The 22,669-nt window shown below is 37.6% G+C and overlaps 1 protein-coding gene across 1 annotated transcript in view; it reads right to left on the bottom strand.

Annotated features, from left to right (window-relative positions):
• The window catches only part of DNAJC1 (DnaJ heat shock protein family (Hsp40) member C1), a 223,175-nt gene that overhangs the window by 9,540 nt on the left and 190,966 nt on the right, over positions 1-22,669 (bottom strand). The gene's annotated exons all lie outside the window — the stretch shown is intronic.

Genomic DNA, 22,669 nt, shown 5'->3' with positions numbered 1-22,669 from the left:
AAAAAAAAAAAAAAAAAAAAAAAAAAAAAAAAAAAAAGACACTAATTTCACTATGCAAACAGGTCATTTTTTAAACCTAAAATTTCCAGAAATTGAATATCTTTCTTTACTGGAGTATATTTTACCACTGAGTATTACAATCAGCAGGGAAAATGACATTTATGCTAACAGTGTTATAAGATAATAAAAGTCTTTCCTTTCTGCAACCTGGAAGGAAACCCTAAGACCATCTGAGATTGACATTAGATGAATAATTTATTAGTGGAATGGAGTAGCTGCACTCAAGAACCATGATACCTTTATACATATGAATGTGGATCCACAGAAAGAATCTGGTCTGGTGGTAATTCTTTTTTCTTTATATAACTGGTATATTGCATGTCTTATTCTATAGCCAGCTCTTTCTTTCTTTAACAGTGTCTTGGACATCTACATATAGATTTGTCTTATTTTTGTTTTATCTTGTTTTTCTCTGTTAACTGATTTTTTGGTTGGTTGGTTGGTTTCTGAGACGGAGTCTCTCTCTGTTGCCAACCAGTACAGTGGCACGATCTCGGCTCACTGCAACCTCCGCCTCCTGGGTTCAAGAGATTCTCCTGTCTTGGCCTCCCAAGTAGCTGGGACGACAGGCATACACCACCACGTCCAGCTAAGTTTTATTATTTTTAGTAAAGATGGGATTTCACCATGTTAGCCAGGATGGTCTTGATCTCTTGACGTCGTGATCCTCCTGCCTTGGTCTCCCAAAGTGCTGGGATTATAGGCATGAGCCATCACACCCGGCCTGTTTGTTTTTTAAAGAGATGTTGCTATGTTGCAGTCTCGCTATGTGGCCCAGAATGGCCTGTAACCCCTAGGCTCAAATGATCCTCTCACCTCAGCCTCCTGAGTAGCTGGGACTACAGGTGTGAGCCACTGCACTTGGCTTTCCTTTTTAAAACAGATAAAATTTACAGAGTATAATGTGCAGATTTTAAATGTACAATTTGATGAGTTTTGACCCAAAATCCCTGCCTATGTAACATAATCAAATTACAGAACATTGGCTAGGCATGGTGGCTCATGCCTGTAATCCCAGAACTTTGGGAGGCTGAGGCAGGCAGATCACCTGAGGTCAGGAGTTGGGGACTAGCCTGGTCAACACAGCAAAACCCTGTCTCTACTGAAAATACAAAAATTATCTGGGCATGGTGGTGCACGCCTGTAATCCCAGCTATTTGGGAGGCTGAGGCAGCAGAGTTGCTTGAACCCAGGAGATGGAGGTTGCAGTGAGCCAAGATTGCGCCACTAAACTCCAGCCTTGGCAACTGAGCCAGACTCTATCTCAAAAAAATAAAAATAAAAAAAAATTACAGAACATTCCTATTACTCCAGAAAGTTTCTTTGTGCCTTTAATGCAATGTCTGTCCTGCCATAGACAACCGCTATTCTGATTTCTATTGTAGATTTTAAAAAAGGAGTCAAATTTAATAATTTTTGTCAAATTAATAATTGCCCTAATGCACTTATCTAACCAGCCATCCTTTCCATTTATTTAAAATATAACTTTCATTAAAGTTACATTCTGCTGTATACCTTGGGCTATTTTTCTATATTTTTCTATCCCGTTAATCCATGTATATTCTCAAACCAACACTTCATGTCTTTAATGAAATTTGAAAGTAAAACATTAGAAAGCATAATCGTTAAGAGCTGAGACTCAGTCAGATGTACTATTCAATCTTGGTTCCACCTCTCAGCTGGGTAACAGACAATAATTTACCATCCTTTCTCTGTTTCATTTATTACCCCCTGTAATGTGTGGATACCATTACTAATACCACCTGCCTCTTATGGATGTTTTCAGTTTGAAACAAACTCTTAGCATGACACCTGGCAGACGGTAAAGTCTCAGTAAATATTACCTGCTATAATTGAAAAAGATAATTTGTTTTGCATTAATACAAAAAGCAGAATTAGGGAGAATATTTAAAGCTGCTTGGAAACACTTTTCACTTTTGTTGCCTACCTTCCACTATCTCTACAGATGACCTTGCTTCCTATTTAATGTAAGCAAACTAAAGTTATCCAACAAGAGCTTCCTTGACTTCTGAATTTCCCAGCTCAAAAATTTGATTGGTCCACGATATATATCCCTTCTTTTATTCGAATTCAAAGAAATAAATGGTATTTCTTCCCCTTAAGGCTAAATCTGCCCCTTGAATCCTCAAAGAACTATGCTCCATCAATTATTTGCTTTCATCTTCAGCTTCTCCCTATCAGATACATCCCATAAACCTTCAAACTTAGCTCAAGTAGTCTCTACTCTAAAAGACAATCTTCCCTTGACCTGATCTTTTCTATTCTACTTGGCATTCATGAGAGTACCTCCTAGTTTTCCTTCTTTCTCTGAATGTTCTTCCACTGGCCTCTCCTATAATATTTCTGCCTCTTGTTCATAATAGAAGTGTTCCTCAACAGCTTGCCTTTGCCATTCACGTTCTTTCCACTTTCTACTCTGGTATCTCATCCCATCAATTCAACAATACTTTAGAAAAGAAACGATTAACCTATGTCTCTGGCCCTGACCTCTACCTTGGAATGCCAGTCTCACAGAAATTGACCACATAACAATGGATCCTCAGATCTGAAAAGGACTTCAGCTATGTAACACTAAGCTTACGATCCACTAGGCATTGTTCTAAATAATGTGTGTGTGTATACATATTCCTCACAGTAGCGATATTAGGTAGGCACAAAACTGTTATCCTGAATTTACAGAATCTGAGACCCAGAGAGAATAAATAATACATCCAAGTTAAACAGTGAGAAGCTAAACCCAGACAAGCAGGGATCTAAAATCATTGCTCGCAATCACCATAACATAACCACCTTTTAGATCCAAATCTTTCATTTTATAGAAGAAACAAGCCAAGTGCTCTTTCTGCTATACCTACGTGGCTTCACTTTCTAACTGCCATTAAATCTCTTAGAGGTCTCCTAGTTCCTGAAACTAAACCAAAAAATAAACTCATCAGTTTTTCTAATAAAAACAACTTCTGTGTTTTTCCTCCATTGCTTAACAGTTTTATCATCCAAGTCGCTTAGGCTCAAAATCTAGGAGTCCGTTTTTGGACTTTTCTTTCCTTCCCAGCCACTTGCTTCAGGGTATCAATTCTATCTGCTCCCTTCTCTCTTAGGCCTCCACCACCTACACCAGTCCTTCATTCTCACTTGACCAAACTAATATAACACCTTCTAACAGCTCCCTAACTTAATTAATAGTTAATAATTAATTAATGACTGATACTGAATGTTTTCTCATGTGTTTACTGGACATGTGTGTATCTTCCTAGGAAGAATATCTATTAATGTCCTGTATCCATTGCTTATGTGGGTCATTTAACTTTTTATTATTGAGTTGTAAGCTTATTTTTTTCTTTTCTTTTTTTTTTTTTTTTTTTTGAGATGGAGTCTGGCTCTGTTGCCCAGGCTGGAGTGCAGTGGCAGAATCTCAGCTCACTGCAGCCTCCGCCTCCCAGGTTCAAGTGATTCTCCCGCCTCAGCCTCCCAAGTAGCTGAGACTACAGGCACACGCCACCATGCACAGCTAATTTTTTGTATTTTCAGTAGAGACAGGGTTTCACCATGTTGGCCAGGCTGGTCTTAAACTCCTGACCTCAGGTGACCTGCCTGCCTTGGCCTCCCAAAGTGCTAGCATTACAGGTTTGAGCTACTATGCCTGGCCACAGTTGTAAGAATTCCTGATGTGCTCTGGGTACATGTATTTTATCAGATATAAAATGTGCAAATAAGTTCTCCCTTTCTTTGAGTTATCTTTTCACTTTCTTGATGGTGTCCTTTGACTCACAAAAGCTTTTAATTTTGCTGAGGTCCAATTTATCTACTTTTTAAATTTTGAAGTTTTTGGGTGCTTGTGCCTTTGGTATCATATCTAAGAATCCTCTACCAAATTGAAGATTAGGAAGACTTAAGAGTTCCAAATTAAATTAGACTTCAGCTGGGCACGGTGGCTCACGCCTGTAGTCCCAACACTTTGGGAGGCCAAGGCAGGTGGCTCACCTGAGGTCAGGAGTACGAGACCAGCCTGACCAACGCAGAGAAACCCCATTAAAAAAAAAAAATTTGGATAACATTGAAAGAAAAAAAAAAAGATGAAAAAAAAATTAGACTTCAATTTCTTTCAACAACAACATATAGTTTTCAAAGTTAAAGTTTTTCACATCTTTTGTTAAATTTATTCCTATTTTATTCTTTTTGATGAAATTATGAATGTAATTATTAATTTCATTTTCAGGTTGTTCATGGTAAATGTATAAAAAATAAAGCTGATTTTTTAAATATTAATATGTATCCTGCAACCTTGTTAAACTCATTTATTAGTTCTACTTTTTTGTGTGTGGATTTCTCAAGATTTTCTATATATAAAATCATGCCATCTGCAAAAAGAGAATTTTACTTCTTTTTCTTAATCTTATTTCTTTTTCTTGCCTGATTGTCCCGGCTAGCACTTCAAGTACAATGCTGAATAAAAGAAGCAAGAGTAGGCATCCTTATTTTGTCTTGATCTTAGCAAGAAAGCATTCTGTCTTTCACCAGTAAACATGGTATTGTGGGGTTTTAGTAGATGCTCTTTTATCTGGTTCAGATACTTCTCTTTTATTCCTAGTCTGCTGAGTGTCTTTTTAGTGCAAAGGTGTTGGAACTGTCAAATACTTTTTTTTTTTTTGAGATGCAGTCTTGCTCTGTTGCCCAGGCTGCAGCGCAATGGTGCGATCTCGGCTCACTGCAACCTCCACCTCTGCGTTCAAGTGATTCTCCTGCCTCAGCCTCCTGAGTAGCTAAGATTACAGGTGTGTCTACCACACCCGGCTTTTTGTAATTTTAGTAGAGACGGGGTTTTGCCATGTTGGCCAAGCTGATCTCAAACTCCTGACCTCAGGTGATCCACCTGCCTTGGCCTCCCAAAGTGTTGGTATTACAGGTGTGAGCCACTGCGCCTGGCTCAAACACTTCTCTTGAGAATATCGTGTGATACTGCTTTTTATTCTATTGACATGAGGTATTCATGTTAATTGATCTTGAGATGTTTAACCAACCCTGCATTCCACTGCATTCCAGGGTTAAACGCCACTTGATCATGGTGATGAATGTTGTTGTTTTTTTTTAAGATAAATATTCACCCAGGCTGAAGTGCTGTGGTGTTGATTAAAGCTCACTGCAGCCTCCAATTCCTGGGTTCAAGTGATTCTCCCCACTTAGTCTCCTGAGGAGCGGCAATGAGAGGTGCACACAACCATGCCCACTCCATGGTGATAATACTTTTTACAAGTTGCCAGATTCAGTTTGGTGTTATTTGTTGAGATTTTTTTGGATCCATGTTTTTTTTTTTTTTTTTTTGAGACGGAGTTTCGCTCTTGTTACCCAGGCTGGAGTGCAATGGCGCGATCTCGGCTCACTGCAACCTCCGCCTCCTGGGTTCAGGCAATTCTCCTGCCTCAGCCTCCTGAGTAGCTGGGACTACAGACACGCGCCACCATGCCCAGCTAATTTTTTTGTAGTTTTTAGTAGAGACGGGGTTTCACCATGTTGACCAGGATGGTCTCGATCTCTCGACCTTGTGATCCACCTGCCTCAGCCTCCCAAAGTGCTGGGATTACAGGCTTGAGCCACCGTGCCCGGCCCGGATCCATGTTTATAAAAACATTGGTCTGTAGTTTTCTTGTGATATCTTTGGTTTTGTATCAGGATAATACTGCCATCATAAAATGAGCTGAGAAACATTCACCCCTCTTCCTTTTTTTTTTTTTTTTTTGAGACCATTGCAATTTTTTAAATGTTTGGTAGAATTCAGTGATGAAACTATCTGGACTTAGACTTTTCATTTTGAGTAGGTTTTTGATAACTAATTCAATCTTTTTACTAATTACAAGTCTATTAAAATTATTTTATTCTATATAAGTCTATTAAAATTATTTTTTTCATTGTGTGTAGGTTTTTGGTAACTAATTCAATCTTTTTACTAATAACTAATTCAATCCTTTCACTAATTATAAGTCTATTAAAATTTTTTTCTGATTGTTTTTAGACAGTTTCCTGTGTCTTTCTAGGAATTTATCAATTTCACCTCTATTAGAACAATAGCCATCTAATTTCTTGACACACATTTGTTCATGGTAGTACTCATTTATAATATTTATATAAGATTGGCAATAAGGTCTTTTTTTTTTTTTTTCATTTTTCACCCTAGAAATTTGAATCCTTTCTCTTTTGTTCTTGGTTAATCTTGCTTAAATTCATGTTAATTTTCTTAGTATTTTCCAAGAATTAGCTTTCAGTTTCACTGATTTCTTTTTCTTTACTTTTTTCCATTACTTTCATTTCTGTTTGTACTAGTCTGTTCTCACATTGCTATAAAGAAATGCCTGACACTGGGTAATTTATAAAGAAAAGAGATTGAACTGGCTCATGGTTTCAGAGGCTATAAAGGAAGCATGGCAGCATCTGCTTGGCTTCTCGGGAAGACTCAAGAAACTTACAATCATGGCAGAAGGCAAACTGGGAGACAGCATTTCACATGGCCAGAGCAAGAGGAACAGAGAGTGAGGGGGAGATGGTACATGCTTTTAAACCACCAGGTATTGTGAGACCTCTATCACCAGAATGGCACCAAAGGGTGAAATCATACCCCATGATCCAATCACCTCCCACAAGACTCCACCTACAACATTGGTGATTACACTTTGATATAGAATTGGTGGAGACACAGATCCAAACCATATCACTGACCTACTTTTTGTTATTTTTTCTGTGTGCTTTAGGTATAGTTTCTTCTTTTTCTAGTGTCTTAAGGTGAAAAGATTAATGATTTGAGATCTTCTTTCTTAACACAGGGCATTTATAGCTATACATTTCTCTCTAAGAAGTGTGCTAGCTGCATTCCTTAAGTCTTGGTATATCATGTCTTATTTTCATTCATCTCACATAATATTCCAATTTTCCTCAGGATTTCTTCCATGATCTACTGATTATTTAGCAGTGTGTTGTTTAATTCTCAAACATCTGTTGATTTTCCCTATTTTTTTTTCCTAATGCTGATTTCTAATTTCATTCCACTGGGATTAAAGAACATACTGTATATTATTTCTATCCTTTTAAACTTATTGATGTTTGTTTGATGTCCTAGCATATAGTCTACCCTAAGGAATGTTCCATTTGTACTTAAGAAGAACGTACATCCTATTATTAGATGGTGTGTTTTAGGAATATGTTAGGTCTAGCTGATTTATCATATTGTTCAAGTCTTCCTAGTTGATTTGTCTGGTTGTTTTATCCATTACTGAAAGGGAGGCACTGAAATTTCCAACCATTATTGTTGAACTGTCTATCTCTTCCTTCAATTCTGTCAGTTTTTGCATCATGCATTTTGGTGTTCTGTTATCAGGTGTATACATATTTGTAATTGTTAGATCTTCCTGAATTGGCCTGTGTATAAATGTCCCTCTTTATAACTCTTTTTTTTTTTTTGCTTTAAAGATTACCAGAGGACATACAAAGATGTATAAAGATATAGAATATATTGCATTTTACCTAAACAATAAATAAAGCACAATAGCATAATTCTAAGAAAAGCTTATGATCTAGTAGATTTTAACTTTTTCTCTGCTTCCTGCCTGGATCCATAAGTTGTGATATATATGGTCACACAAGGAATTCATATACACTTTTCATTTGAGGTCAACTGGCAAAGTCACAAATACATCAGACCTCAAAATCTCATAATCTGAGATTCATATAACTCTTTAACATCTCAAAGTCATGCTACAGCCTTTCATATACATCGTTCTTTTCCTCTTATATGAAGAACTAATATATTAAACATATTAATATATTTTCTTACAGACAAATGGATTCCTAATATCAAAATCCTGCCCAGTAAACAAATTCCAATTGTATGTGGGGATGAATTACCTTAGAGAATCATTCACTTAGCACTGATATTCTAGTACTAGAACATAGCCTTTACTGACTTAAAGTTTCCTGATACATAGTCAAGAACAAGCTTCCTGTTTCTACAGAGTCACTGACTCAGTTTGAGAATACAGTGGCCTTATGCTGGTAGTAGATTCTGAACACAGCATCTATCATAATTTGGCTTATCTACCACACATAATCTGAGTCCTTCAGATCATTATTGTCAAACAATGAAAAAGATCTGATGTCGTTATTGTCATTTTGGGGTCATACCTTTTTTTCACACTTAAAAGGCAACTTAGAACTTATAACATGCTCATTAGATAGAAGCAAAGCACAGTCGATTTTCCAATTCTGTGTGATCCAATATTAATATTCAAGTCACTATGCAAAGTCTACATCTTCTGCTGTCATAGGACAGTTTCATAAAATGATAACTGCAATTACTTTTTCTTTTCTTGAGAATTTCCCTTCTCATTAGCTTTTGTCTTGGGAGGAGCCAAGTACATGGCAGATGATGGCAAAATATTTTTGTTTGGGGACAAGTTTGGCCTCCTCAAATGATCATTTACGATTCTAGGTAGATAAAGAAGTAGCGGTCTGTTATAAAGCTCAATGCCCAGGGTGACTCAGTAAGATAGCAAGTCACTTTGAGAAAGTACATTCATCTTTCCATGACCACAGTCATCACCAAATTGATTTCTCTCCTTTAGATCTGGATGACTTTCAGTAAAGTGGGTACCAATTCACTCTCAAAATATTTACTGTTTATTTTCTCAGACAGTACACAATAAATTTTTCAGTTACTTATTCTACTTTTGTATCATGAGGAGTTTCAGAAGATATGGAACTTTTTTGTGGCCTCTTCTTGGGAGAAGACATGTATTCTTACATAGGTTTCACACAGATGAGGCCTCTCCTGCTTCTTCTTTGGTACCTGGGGAACTAATATTGTGGGCTACTGGCTTGGGTGGGCTTTTGGACAATCCAATGTGTATTAATAGTCACATGGATTGTAGAATTGTGGTGGAGTATGTTTCACCACATTGCGATTCCAAGCAGAAAACACTTTCTAACTCCTCTTCTTAATGCCCAAATTTATCTTTAAAATGCTCATGAAATTGGGGTCCTATGATCTAAGTTTGAGACTTATGATAGGTAAGGGTAGAGTAAATAAAAGAAATCTAAAATAGGTTGCATTCCCTCTAGTAAAAACACTGATGAAATTAACAGAAAATCAAATCAATAAATTGAAAATTATAGTTCCTAGGGTAGAGTTACTAGGATCAGTCAACAGTTACATGGTTACATATTTCTGTTCAATATAAAGAAGAATTTTCCAATTTTCTGAGTTGTATAAAGTATATGTTCATATTTCTGGCATCTTCAGGTAACTGATAAAGTAAGTACTGAATCTGAGTAATACCCTTAAGTCATATTTTTCAAATTCTGGCTGTCAGTGATATTTTAAGTATTACTTTAGTAACAAAAATTATGTAACTGCAAAGTTCATTATTTTCATTCATTGAATTTACTCTTGGCCAACTTTCCAATTGAATTTAGCCCTCATTAAAAGTAAGAACTACTACAGCATTCAAATACAAAGCATGCTCTGTTACTTGAACATTAAATAAATCACTTTGAAAAACTATTTTTTTCTCCTCTCCCTTCTCCTCCTAAATAAGCCACCTGAAAAATGTTTCCAACTGGTAGAAGGCAGTGCTGCTCATTCTTGTTATTTCTCTAATGTCTTTAAACTTTTCTGTGGATCATCTGTCTAGACAGAAAAATATGAGATAATTGTGTTCATCTTAACTTTTAAAAAAGAAGGTCTTTCGGGCCGGGCGCGGTGGCTCAAGCCTGTAATCCCAGCACTTTGGGAGGCCGAGGCGGGTGGATCACGAGGTCAAGAGATCGAGACCATCCTGGTCAACATGGCGAAACCCCCAACTCTACTAAAAATACAAAAAAATCAGCTGGGCATGGTGGCGCATGCCTGTAATCCCAGCTACTCAGGAGGCTGAGGCAGGAGAATTGCCTGAACCCAGGAGGCGGAGGCTGCGGTGAGCCGAGATCGCGCCATTGCACTCTAGCCTGGGCAACAAGAGCGAAACTCTGTCTCAAAAAAAAAAAAAGAAGGTCTTTCATTAACTGATTGCCTCCGTAACATGGATAGGCATTTCCTGGGAGAAAACACTTATGTGAAAAGACAATTGTGTAGTTCTATAGACACTGTTACTCTACCAGTGAATACCATAACAACATATCTATGTCTAGTATGTAATGTGTGGATTTTAAATTGTTTGTTATAGAGCATTCCTCCATTTACCCTATAAAATCATTAGGAAAGTTGATCACTGTGTAAACTTCAAGCTGCATTTAACTTAGATCTACTCCTGCTCATTAATCCTTCTGATGAGTAGATTCTTTTTAAGAAACTCCGGGAGTACAAAGGGGACACACTGAGATACAGGGGCACGAGGTAAGAGGAGGGCACAACTTGAGAATTAACACAGGTGACGGGAAGATTTTTAAACTTTCACAAACCATGGAGTTGTTGGTGGTCTTAGCTCATCTCTAAGAGGCAGAGAGGTCCACCTGACATCTGAGTTACAACAGCATAATAAAGATAGGGGAAAAGAGTAACTCCAGATCTTATATTAAGTTGTTTACTATATAAATTTAGACATTTCATCTAACATTTGAGTGCCTTCAGATTTCCCACCTATAACAATCTCTTGAAAATTCATTTCAGATCTAATGATGAGGTTTTGATTTTAAAATGGAATTTTTTTTTTTTTTTTTTTTTTTTGAGATGGAGTCTCGCTCTGTCGCCCAGGGCAGTGGCATGATTTCAGCTCACTGCAACCTCCACCTCCTGGGTTCAAGTGATTCTCATGTTTCAGCCTCCTGAGTAGCTGGGATTACAGGTGTGCGCCACCACACACACCCAGCTAATTTTTGTATTTTTAGTAGAGGCGGGGTTTCGCCATGTTGGCCAGGCTGGTCTCGAACTCTAGGTCTTAGGTGATCTGCCTGCCTTGGCCTCCCAAAGTGTTGGGATTATAGGCATGAGCCACTATGCCTGGCCTAAAATGGGAATTTCTATTGATCCACTTACCTTCTATCCCTACCTGATATTGTTGTTAATGTTATTTTCTTGATACTAATGAAAATTATAATCTTCTTTGTTGTATAACTACTCATTAAGCTGTTTTACATATTTATATTTTACAATAAGGAAAAATAGGTAATAAAAGAATATTAACAACTTTATGCCAATTTATTTCAAGATGTAGTTCAAAGAAATACATTCCTAGAAAAATCTAATGTTCTAAAATTTACTCAGAAAGAAGCAGAATCTTGGCTGGGTGCAGTGGCTCATGTCTATAATCCCAATACTTTGGAAGGCTGAGGCAGGCGGATCACCTGAGGTCAGGAGTTTGAGACCAGCCTGGCCAACATGATGAAACACTGTCTCTACTAAAAATACAAAAATTAGCTGGGTAGCCTGTAATCCCAGCTACTTGGGAAGCTGAGGCACGAGAATTGCTTGAACCCGGGAGGTGAAGGCTGCAGTGAGCTCAGATCGCGCCACTGTACTCCAGCCTGGGCAATAGAGCGAGACTCCATTGCAAACAAATAAAAAAGAAGAAGGAGGGGAAGAAGAGGAGGAGGAGAAGGAGAAGAAGGAGAAATTGAGTTTTTTGCGGAGGTGACATCAGCAAGATGGCTGACTAGAGGCCCCTAGTGCTCATCCCTTCCACAAAGACAGCCAAGAACGATGAATAAACCACTACATTTTAATGGAAATAGCTAAAGGAGAGTGCTGGAGCACGTCAAAGAAGTAACAGCCACCCTGGTGAGTGGAGAAACTCAGGACAGCCACATAAAGAACAGAAGGAAATACCAGTCCTCTGCCACTCCATCCCCCAGCCAGGATCAGCTGGGAACCAGGCGGCCACTTCTGCCTTTGATGAAAAGATAGGCTAGAGGATCCCAGAAGCCCCCACCAACAGCTTAGACACCTATGGGCCTCATCACTGGGGTTACCTGTAGTCCTCACAGGCACTAAGCCCAGCTGTGGAAGTTGCAAAGAAGCTGCCCAGCTTTGTTTCCCCAGAGAAGTCGCCAATACTGTGTTCCTCCCGCTGTGGCCTCCTGGCCACCATGCCACACTATCTTGGAACTGAAACTGATGCTGGAGTGTGTCTTACTCTGGCGGCTAGTAGTCATGGCACTAGCCACTGCACTCCAGCCTGGGCAACACAGCGACACTCTGTTTCCAAAAAAAGAGAGAGAGCCTAAATAGCAGACTTGATCTAACAGAAGAAAAACAAAAATCTCAGAGTTTGAAGACAGGTCATTTGAAATTACCCAGTTGGTGGGGAGGGGAAAGCAAAAAAGTGAAAAAGAGTTAAAAAAAAAAAAAAAGCTTACAAGACTTATGAGGCACCACAAAGTGAACAAGTGTTACAGAAGGAGAAGACATGAAAAAGGGCATAAAAAAAGCTATTTAATCAAATAATAGCTGAAAACTTCCCAAGTCTCATCCAGATAAGAAAGTTCAAATACCCCCAAATAGATTCGAGTCAAAAAGATCCTCCCAGAGGCACATTACAATCAAAATTTCAAAGTCAAAGACAAAGAGAAAATTCTAAAAATAGCAAGAGAAAAATGTCAGGTTACATTTATGGGGATTCCCATTAGACTTCTCCAGAGAAACCTTGCAAGCTATAAGAGAATGCAATAATATATTCAACGAACTGCAGGAAAAAAAAAAAAAAAGAAAGCCATCAAAGAATACTATATCCAGCAAAACTATCCTTTACAAATGAGAAAGAAATCCTTCCCAGACAATCAAACACTAAGGAAATTTATCGCCACTACATTGGCCTTATAAGAAGTACTCAAGGAAGTCCTGCAAAAAGTGGCAGCAAAAAGATGATAATCATATCATGAGAACATTCAAAAGTATAAAATTCACTGTTAGAGCAAACACACAAAGCAGAAAAAGGATCAAATCTTAGTATTATAGAAAACCACCCAACCACAATGATAAGAGAGGAAGAAAGGAAAAAATGATATCTAAAACAACCAGAAAACAATGAACAAAATGACAGCAGTAAGTCCTCATTTATCAATAATAACCTTGAACGTAAACAGACTACATTCCTCACTTAAAAGATACAGATTGGCAAGATGAATTTTTAAAACATGACCCAACTATACTATATGCTTCCTAAAGAGATTCACTTCACTTGTAAAGACACATACAGGCTGAAAGTGGAGAAAGAAAAATAGATATTCCATGCAAAAGGAAAATAAAAGTGAAACGACAAAGCTACATTTACATCATATAAAACAGACTTTAAGTGAAAAACTATAAAAAGAGACAAAGGAGTCATATGATAACAAAAGGATCAATTCAGCAAGATGTGAATATACATGTGCAGATGTGAATATATATGCACCCAACATTGGAGAACCCAGATACATAAAAGCAAATATTATTAGATCTAAAGGGAGATAGACTCCAATACAATAACTGTTGGGGACGTCAACACCCCACACTCAGCAGTGGACAGATCATCCAGACAGGAAAGCAACAACAAGAAAACATTGAATTTGAATTACACCTTAGACCAAATGGAGCTAGCAGACATTTACAGAATACTTTATCCAAAAGCTACAGAATACACATTCTTCTCATCAGCTCATGGAACATTCTCCAAGATAAACAACATATTATGCCACAAAACAAGTTTCAAAAATTTTTAAAAACTAGCAATCATATTAAGTATCCTCTTGGACCACAATGGAATAAAACTGGGAATCAAATACCAAGAGGAACTTTCAAAACCATACAAATATATGAAAATTAAACAACATGCTCCTGAGTGTCAACTAAAAAATTAAAAAGAAAATTAAAAATATTGCTGAAACAAATGAAATTAAAAACACAACAAATCAGCTGGGTGTGGTGACTCATGCCTGCAATCCTAGTGCTTTGGGTGGCTGAGGCCGGTGGATCACCTGAGGTCAGGAGTTCAAGACCAGCTTGACCAACATGGAGAAACGCCGTCTCTACTAAAAATACAAAATTAGCTGGGCGTGGTGGCACATTCCTGTAATCCCAGCTACTCAGGGGACTGAGAAGGGAGAATTGCTTGAACCCAGGAGGTGGAGGTTGCAGTGAGCCGAGATAGTGCCATTGCACTCCAGCCTGGGCAACGAGAGCAAAACTCTGTCTCAAAAACAAAAAAACCAAAAACCAAAAACCCAACCAACCAACCAAACAAAAAACACAACAAACTAAGATCTACCGGATACAGTAAAAGTAATATTAGAAAGAAGTTTATAGCCATAAATGCCTACAGCAACAAGGATAAAGATTTCAAAGAAATAACCTAATGATGCACTTCAAGGACTAGAAAAGCAAGAAGAAACCAAACCCCAAGTTAGCAGAAAGAAAGGAATAACAGAAATCAGAGTAGATATAAAATTGAAACAAAATAAAAAACCATACCAAAGATACATGAAACAAAAAGTTGGTTTTTTGAAAAGATCAACAAAACTGATAAATCATTAGCTTAGATTAACCGAAAGAAATGAAAAACATGGATAGTTCACCAATCATTAGAGAAATAAAATTTGTGGCCAAAAATATCTTCTTTGGAGAGAATATCAGCCACACTTTCTTTTATTATTCAACTACTTTCAGAACACAACTACTGATGTGAATGAAATAAATAAATTCCTAGAAATCATTAAAATTTAATCAAGAAGAAATAGAAAATCTGAATAGACCTATAATAACTTAAAAACAAATGAATTAGCAACTATAAGTATTCCCACAAAGAAAAGCCAAGGCCTAGCTGACTTCACTGGTGAATTCTACCAAATATTCAAAGAAGATATAATAGCAACTGTTCACAAACTCAGAAAATAGGGGAGGATAGAATACTTCCTACTCATTCTATGACGCTAGTATTGCCCTGATATCAAAGCCAGACAAAGACATCACAAGAAAACTATAGACCGTTCACTCTCATGAACACAGAAACAAAAATCCATAATAAATTATTAGCTAACCTCAGTGGCTTATGCCTGAAATCCCAGCTCTTTGAGAGGCTGAAGGGGGCAGATCACTTGAGGTCAGGAGTTCAAGACCATCCTGGCCAACACGGTGAAATCCCATCTCTACAAAAATACAAAAAATTAGCTGGGCATAGTGGCACAAGTCTGTAATTCCAGCTGCTCCAGAGGCCAAGGTAGAAGAATTGCTTGAACTCAGGAGGCAGAGACTGCAGTGAGCCGAGATTTTGCCACTGCTCTCCAGCCTGGGTGACAGGGTGAGACTCCATCTCAAAAAAAAAAAAAAAAAAAAAAAAAAAAAAAAATTAGCTAACCAAATCCAGCACCATACAAAATTTATGTAAGTCAGAATGTCAGGTTAGTTTAATATCCAAAGGTCAATTTATATGCCATATTAATAAAACAAAGGATACAAATCATGTGATCATCTCAATAGATGAAGCAAAAGCATGTGACAAACTCTAATATCTATTCATGATAAAAACTCTAGCTAGAAATAGAAGGGAAGTTCCTTAGATAAAAAGCATCTATGAAAAATTTATAGCTAAAATCATACTTAATGGTGAAAGACTGAATGTCTTCCCTCCATGATCAGGAACAAGGCAAGTATGCCTGCACTCACCACTTCTGTACAATATTGTACTAGATGTTTTACCCAGTGCAACAAGGCATTAAGTAAATAAATGGACTGAAAGGCGTCCAGAATGGAAAGGAAGAAGAAAAACTTCTTATCCACAGAACTATTAAACCATCAATGTTAGTTAAGTCCACAGGATCCAAAACCCAGTATATAAAAATCCACTGTATTTCTACATACCAGCAATGAATAATTTGAAAGTGTAATTAAGAAAAAAAATTCTGGCTGGGCACAGTGGCTCACATCTATAATCCCAACACTTTGATAGGCCAAGGCAGGAGGATCTCTTGAGCCTAGGAGTTCAAGACCAGCCAGGGGAACACAGTGAGACCCTGTCTCTACAAATAAAAACTTAAAACATTAGCTGGGCATGGTTTTGCATCCCTGTAGTCCCAGCTACTTGGAAGGCTGAAGTAGGTAGATTACTTGAGCCTAGGAGGTTGAGACTATAGTGAGCAGTCGTCATGCCACTGCATTCCAACCTGGGCAACAAAGTGAGACTATCAGAAAAAAAATTAAATAAAAATGTAAATAAATAAATAAAATAATTCTGGCAGGGCAAGGTGGCTCACACCTGTTATCCCAACACTTTGGGAGGCTGAGGCAGGAGGATTACTTGAGGTCAGGAGTTTAAGACCAGCTTGGGCAACATAGTGAGATCCCATCTTTACACAAAAAAATTAGTTGGGTGTGGTGGTATCACTTGTAGTCCCAACTACTTGAGAGGCTGAGGCAGAAAGATTCCTTCAAGCCATGGAGTTCAAAGTTGCCTATGATCATGCCACTGCACTCCAGTCTGGGCAACAGGGTGAGTTCCTATCTTCAAGAAAAAGAAAGAAAAAATAAAACCGTTCTTCTCCATAAGATGAAAAATATTACATGTAATAAAAGAAGAACCAGGTTTGCATATTGAAAACACTATAGATAGAACTCTTAAAAGCTCTAAATAAATGAAAAGACATTTTGTGTTCATGAATTTGAACATTCAAAATTGTTAAGATGGAAATTCTCTCCAAATTGATCTATAGATTCAATGCAAATGAACATCCATGAGCAAAAATAAATAAACTTGACCTTTACATCTCACCTTAAACACAAAAATCAACTCAAAATGGATCTTAGATCTAAATGTGAGATCTAAAACTATAAAACTTCTAAGAAAATATAGGAGAAATTCTTTACTATCCTGGGTTAGGCAAAGTTCTTAGGTATAACACTAAAAAGCATAAACTATAAAAGAAAAAAAATTGATAAACTGGACTTTACTAAAAGTAAACTTTTGTACTTTACATGACACCATTAAAAAAAAATAAAAAGACAAACCACACAGTGGGAGAACATATTTGCAAATCATATATTTGATGAACCTGTATATTTGAGTCCATAATATACAGGTTGAGTATTCCTTCTCTAAAATGTCTGTGACCAAAAGTGTTTCAGATTTCAGATTTACTTGGATTTTGTAACATATGTATTCTACTTACAAACTAAGCATCCTAAATCTGAAAATCTGAAATATGAAATGCTCCAACAAACATTTCCTTTGAGTGTCATGTTGGTGCTTAAAAAGTTTCGGAATTTTGAGCATTTCAAATTTCAGATTTTCAGGTTTGGGATGTATAACCTAGAGATGAAGAACTCTTACAACTCAATAATTACAGGAAAAACAACCAAATTAAAATATGGACAAAAATTATGAATAGATATTTCACTAAATAAGACATAAGAATGGCTAATAAGGACTATATAGATACTTAACATCATTATTTATTAAGGGAGCGTATATTAACACACAGTGAGATACCATAACACTCGTATCACAATGGTTATAATTTTAAAAAACTAGAAAAAGGACAAGTGTTGATGAGGACATAGAGAAACTGTAACCCTTATGTATTTCTGGTAAGAATGTAGTATGGTACAGCAACTTTGAGAAATAATTTGGCAGTTTCTTTAAAAGTTAAACTTATTATATGACCTAACAATTCCACTTCTAGGAATCTACCCAGGAGAAATAAAAACACGCATCCATACAAAGATTTGAATGCTAATGTTCATGGCAGTATTACTCTAATAGCATCAAAGTGGAAATAAATGACCAATGAGCAGAGAACAAATAAAATGTAGTATTTATCCATATAATTGAGCAATACAAAGAAATGAACTGTTGATACATGCTACAACATGGATGAACTTCAAATACATTTTGCCAAGTGAAAGAAGCTATATGAGAAAGACTAAACACTGTAAGATTCCATTTAAATGTAATTTCCTGAAAAGAAAATAGATCTGTGTAGCCTGAAAGAACAGGAGTGGGAAATGACTGCTAATGGGATTGAGGGAACATTTTGGGTGATGAAAATGTCTAAAACTGGATTGTGGTGACTTCACAACTCTACAAATTTACTAAAACAACACGAGATTTACTCTCTTAAATTAGGTATACAGTACAATACTGTTAACTATATGCACAACATCCTATAGAAGACCTCTAGAACTTATTCATCTGCATTACCAAAACTTTCTATCTGTTGAACAACTATTTCTCCCTCCCTTCAGCTCCTGGCAACCACCATTCTATTTTTTGCTTCTGTGAATTTGGTTATTTTAGATTACTCATAAAAATGGAATAATGTAGGCCGGGCGCGGTGGCTCAAGCCTGTAATCCCAGCACTTTGGGAGGCCGAGGCGGGTGGATCACGAGGTCAAGAGATCGAGACCATCCTGGTCAACATGGTGAAACCCCGTCTCTACTAAAACTACAAAAAAAAAAATTAGCTGGGCATGGTGGCGCGTGCCTGTAGTCCCAGCTACTCAGGAGGCTGAGGCAGGAGAATTGCTTGAACCCAGGAGGCGGAGGTTGCGGTGAGCCGAGATCGCGCCATTGCACTCCAGCCTGGGTAAAAAGAAGAAAACACCCCCCCCTCAAAAAAAAAAAAAAAAAAAAAAAGGAATAATGTAGTATCTGTCTTTACAAGAGTAGCTTATTTCACTTACTATGATGTTCTCAAGGTCCATCCATGTTGTCACATATGGAGGATTTCCTTTTTTTTTTTTTTTTTTTGGGAAACAGTTTTTTTCTTTTTCCCCAGGTTGGGGGTAGTGGGATGACCTTGGGTCACTGCAACCTCTACCTCCTGGGTTCAAGCGATTCTTCTGCCTCAGCCTCCCAAGTAGCTGGGATTACAGGCTTGCACTACCACACCCAGCTAATTTTTCTATTTTTAGTAGAGACAAGGTTTCACCATGTTGGCCGGGTTGGTCTCAAACTCCTGACCTCAGGTGATCCGACCGCCTTAGCCTCTCAAAGTGCTAGGATTACAGGTGTGAGTCACCATGCCCAGCCATTCCTTCTTTTTCATGAAGAAATAATATTCCATTCTATGTATATACCACATTTTCTCTAGACATTCATCCATCAATGGACATATAGGCTGTTACCATGTCTTGGCTATTCTGAATAATGGTGCAATGAATGTGGGAGTGCAGATACCTCTTTGAGATCTTGATTTCACTTCTTTTGGATCTATAACCAGAAATTTTTCTAGAATTGCTAGGTCATATAATTCTATTTTTAATGTTTTGTAGGAACCTTCACACTGTTTTCTATAACAACTGTACCATTTCACATTCCCAGCAACAGTGCACAAGGGTTCCAATTTCTCGAAATCATCGCCAACATTTTATTTTTTTAATGATGCTGTCCTAAGAGGTGCAAGATATCTAATTGTCATTTTGATTTGAATTTCCCTAATGATTACGGATGTCGAGCATCTTTTCATATACCTGTTGGCCATTTCTATATCTTCTTTGTAGAAATGTCTTTTCAAGTCCTTTGCCCATTTAAATATCAGGTTTTTTTTTGCTCTTGAGTTGTAGGAATTCTTTATATATTATGGACATTAACACCTTATCAAATAAATGGTTTGCGAATATTTTCTCCCAGTCGATGGTCTGTGTCTTCACTCAGTTAATTGTTTTCTTTGCTGTACAGAAGCTCTTTAGTTTGATATAGTCCCATTTATTTTTGATTTTGTTGCTTGTGTTTTTGGTATCATAATCCAATAAATCACTGTGAAGACCAATGTCAGGAAGCTTTCCCCTGTTTTCTTCTAGGCATTTTATGGCTTCAGGTCTTACAGTTAAGACTTTAATCCATTAAAAAAATCTTTTTTGTATGGTGTAAGGTAAAGATCCAATTTCATTTTTTTGCATGTAGACATCCAATTTTCCTCATTACTATAGCTTTGTAATAAATGTTGAAATTAGGAAATGTGATGTCTCCAGTTTTCTTCTTCTTTCTCAAGGTTGCTTTGGATATTGGGGGTCCTTCGTAACTCCATATACGCTTTAGGATTGGTTTTTTAATTTCTGTAAATAATTTTTTTTAAATAAAAAAATTTAAAACAAATGAGTACTATGGTTTTAGTGTGTCCCCCAAAATTCATTTGTTTTAAACCTAATCCCCAATACAACAGTGTTGAGTGGTGGGACCTTTAAGAAGTGATTAGCTCAGGAGGCTTCTGTCCTCCTGAATGGGTTAATGCCCTTAAGGCAGGAGTAAGTTATTGCAGAAGTGGGTTCCTGATAAAAGAATTGAATTTAGCCCCCTTCCTATCTTTCTCCCTTGTGCCTTGTGAGCTCTCTAGTCCTTCTGTATTCTACAGTGAGATGATGCAGTAAGAAGGCCCTTGCCAGACATGAGTCCCTTGAATTTGTACTTCTCTGCCTCCAGAATTCTAAGAAATCAATCTCAGTTCTTCATAAATTATCTACTCTTAGTTATTCAGTTACACCAGCACAAAACAAACTCAGACAATGAGGTACGCCTATGTATACTGTCATAACAAATTTAAAAACAATTGTTTTGTCTTCACATTTTAAAAAGTTGTTTTTAAAAATCAAGGTCATGCATGTAAATAGCTTTTTACCAAAAGCAGTACAGAAGGGCTTATGACAAAAAAACAATGTACCTTACACACACAGGCAATCATTTCCGTTCACAGTTCTTCTGAAGGTTACAAGGTCACAACTATACATTGCTAATTAACATGACTTTGTATACCACATCCTGCATCTAATCTCTTTCCCACCTCTACCAACAACCTTGGGTCCAAACCACCATTGTCTTCTGCACAGACAACTGAAATCGCCTCTTACCTGGCTTTCCTTCCTGCTTCCACACTTTGCCACCAAGCAGTCAGAACAATGTTTTTAGGTCACTGCACTCCTTTACTCAGAATCTTCCAGTGCTTTCCCATATAGCTCATGGTAAAATCCAAAATTTTCGCCTTAGCCAAAAAGGGCTGATATGGCCTGGTCTTCCACTACTTCTCAGCCTCATTTCCTGTAATCTCCGTCTCCTCCTGGTGCCTTAGCCATATGGACCTCTTTGCTGGGCCTTGCACACCCCAAACATGCTCTTGCCTCCAGGCCTTTGTAGGTGCTATTTCCTCTGCCTGCAATGCTCCTTCTCAGACAACCTTATTCCTTCACTTGCTTTGTACCTCTGCTCAAATACTACCTCTTGGAGAAGACTTTCCTCAGAAGCCTATTTTAAAATGCAGCTCCCTCAGTCTCTATCTGCTTACCCTACTTTATTTTCTTTATGTTACCTGTCACTATCTAAGAATTTTCTTTTATTACATGCATTCAGGATCTTTCTTTTTTTCTGAAAGAAAGAGAAACAGAAAGGGGAGAGAAAACAGGAGTCTTGCTTATTGCCCAGGCTGGAATGCAATCGTTCAGGTTCTTTCTATCTGGTTTCTCCACAGCTCCTTAGGGGAACTATCTTTGCTTGCATGGTTGCAGCTTAGTTGCAGGCATGTTAGTATTCAAGCTCAATGGGATGGAAAAATAAATAGGAGCTCCTATGAACACACATTACTTTGATTATGTTCTCCTGAAAAGAAATTAGAGACACAGCCATATCAGAGTTTGGGAGGCTTGGGAATACAGTGTCTTTGGGCACATATGTGCCTGACTAAAAATCTTCTACTAGAGAAGGAGAGAATGTTTTGGTGAACAACATGACACAGTTTTCCACAATGTGTGGACTTTAAAAACTGAAAAATAATCTATAAAACATATAAAATGCTTAAAATATAAAAAGCCACCATGTAAGATATTACATAATTATGACCTGGTAAATATTATTCACCACTGAGACAAGTGCTCTTTCTACCAATCTACTTTTTAGTATAATTAAATTTAAACTATGTCTCTTTATGTCTGGTTTTCTTGTTCACTGTGAAATTTCTAGTGGCCTTTTTAACTTTTTTTTTTTTTTTTTTTTTAAAACATCTCCCTTTTGCCCCCAGGGCGGGTGTAGTACAGTGGCATGATCATGGCTCACGGCAGCCTCGACCTCCTGGGCTCAAGTGATCTTCCTGACTCAGCCTCCTAAGTAGCTGGCACACAGGTGTGTGCAACCATACCTAGCTAATTTTTTTCTTTTTTTTTTTTGTAAAGATGAAGGTCTCTCTGTGTTGCCAAGGCTGGTCTCAAACTTCTGGTCTCAAGCGATCCTCCTGCCCTGGTCTATCAAAGTGCTGAGATTACAGGCATTAGCTGGTGGACTTTGCCTTTGTTTTCTTTTCCACATTTTTACATACGCATTTTTCCAAATGCATTTTTCTAAGTTCTCAGCCATACTATGTATTCCATAAAACCTCCATCCCTCCCAGGGTCCCTGTCGTGCAGTCCTTAGTTCTCCTGATCTACTACTTCTTGGATCCCATGATGGCCTCTTCAATTTATTCCTTTTGTTGCTGGAGTACAACCTCAGGAAAATTTCTAGGAAAAGGTACGAGTTCTCACCCCATGTATTTACCATCACACTTGCTCAGTTCTAGAATCAGAACCATTTCCCCTCATCATTGTGAAGACATTGTTCCCTCATCCTCCAGAATCTAGCTGCTGAGTGACCTGGGTCATTCCAATTTCCTTTACTTTGGAGGC

This window comes from Sapajus apella, unplaced genomic scaffold (genome assembly GCF_009761245.1).
Source record: "Sapajus apella isolate SASKATOON/1434 unplaced genomic scaffold, GSC_monkey_1.0 scaffold53, whole genome shotgun sequence".
NCBI lineage: Eukaryota > Metazoa > Chordata > Mammalia > Primates > Cebidae > Sapajus > Sapajus apella.
This window is presented reverse-complemented; position numbering and strand designations above follow the sequence as displayed.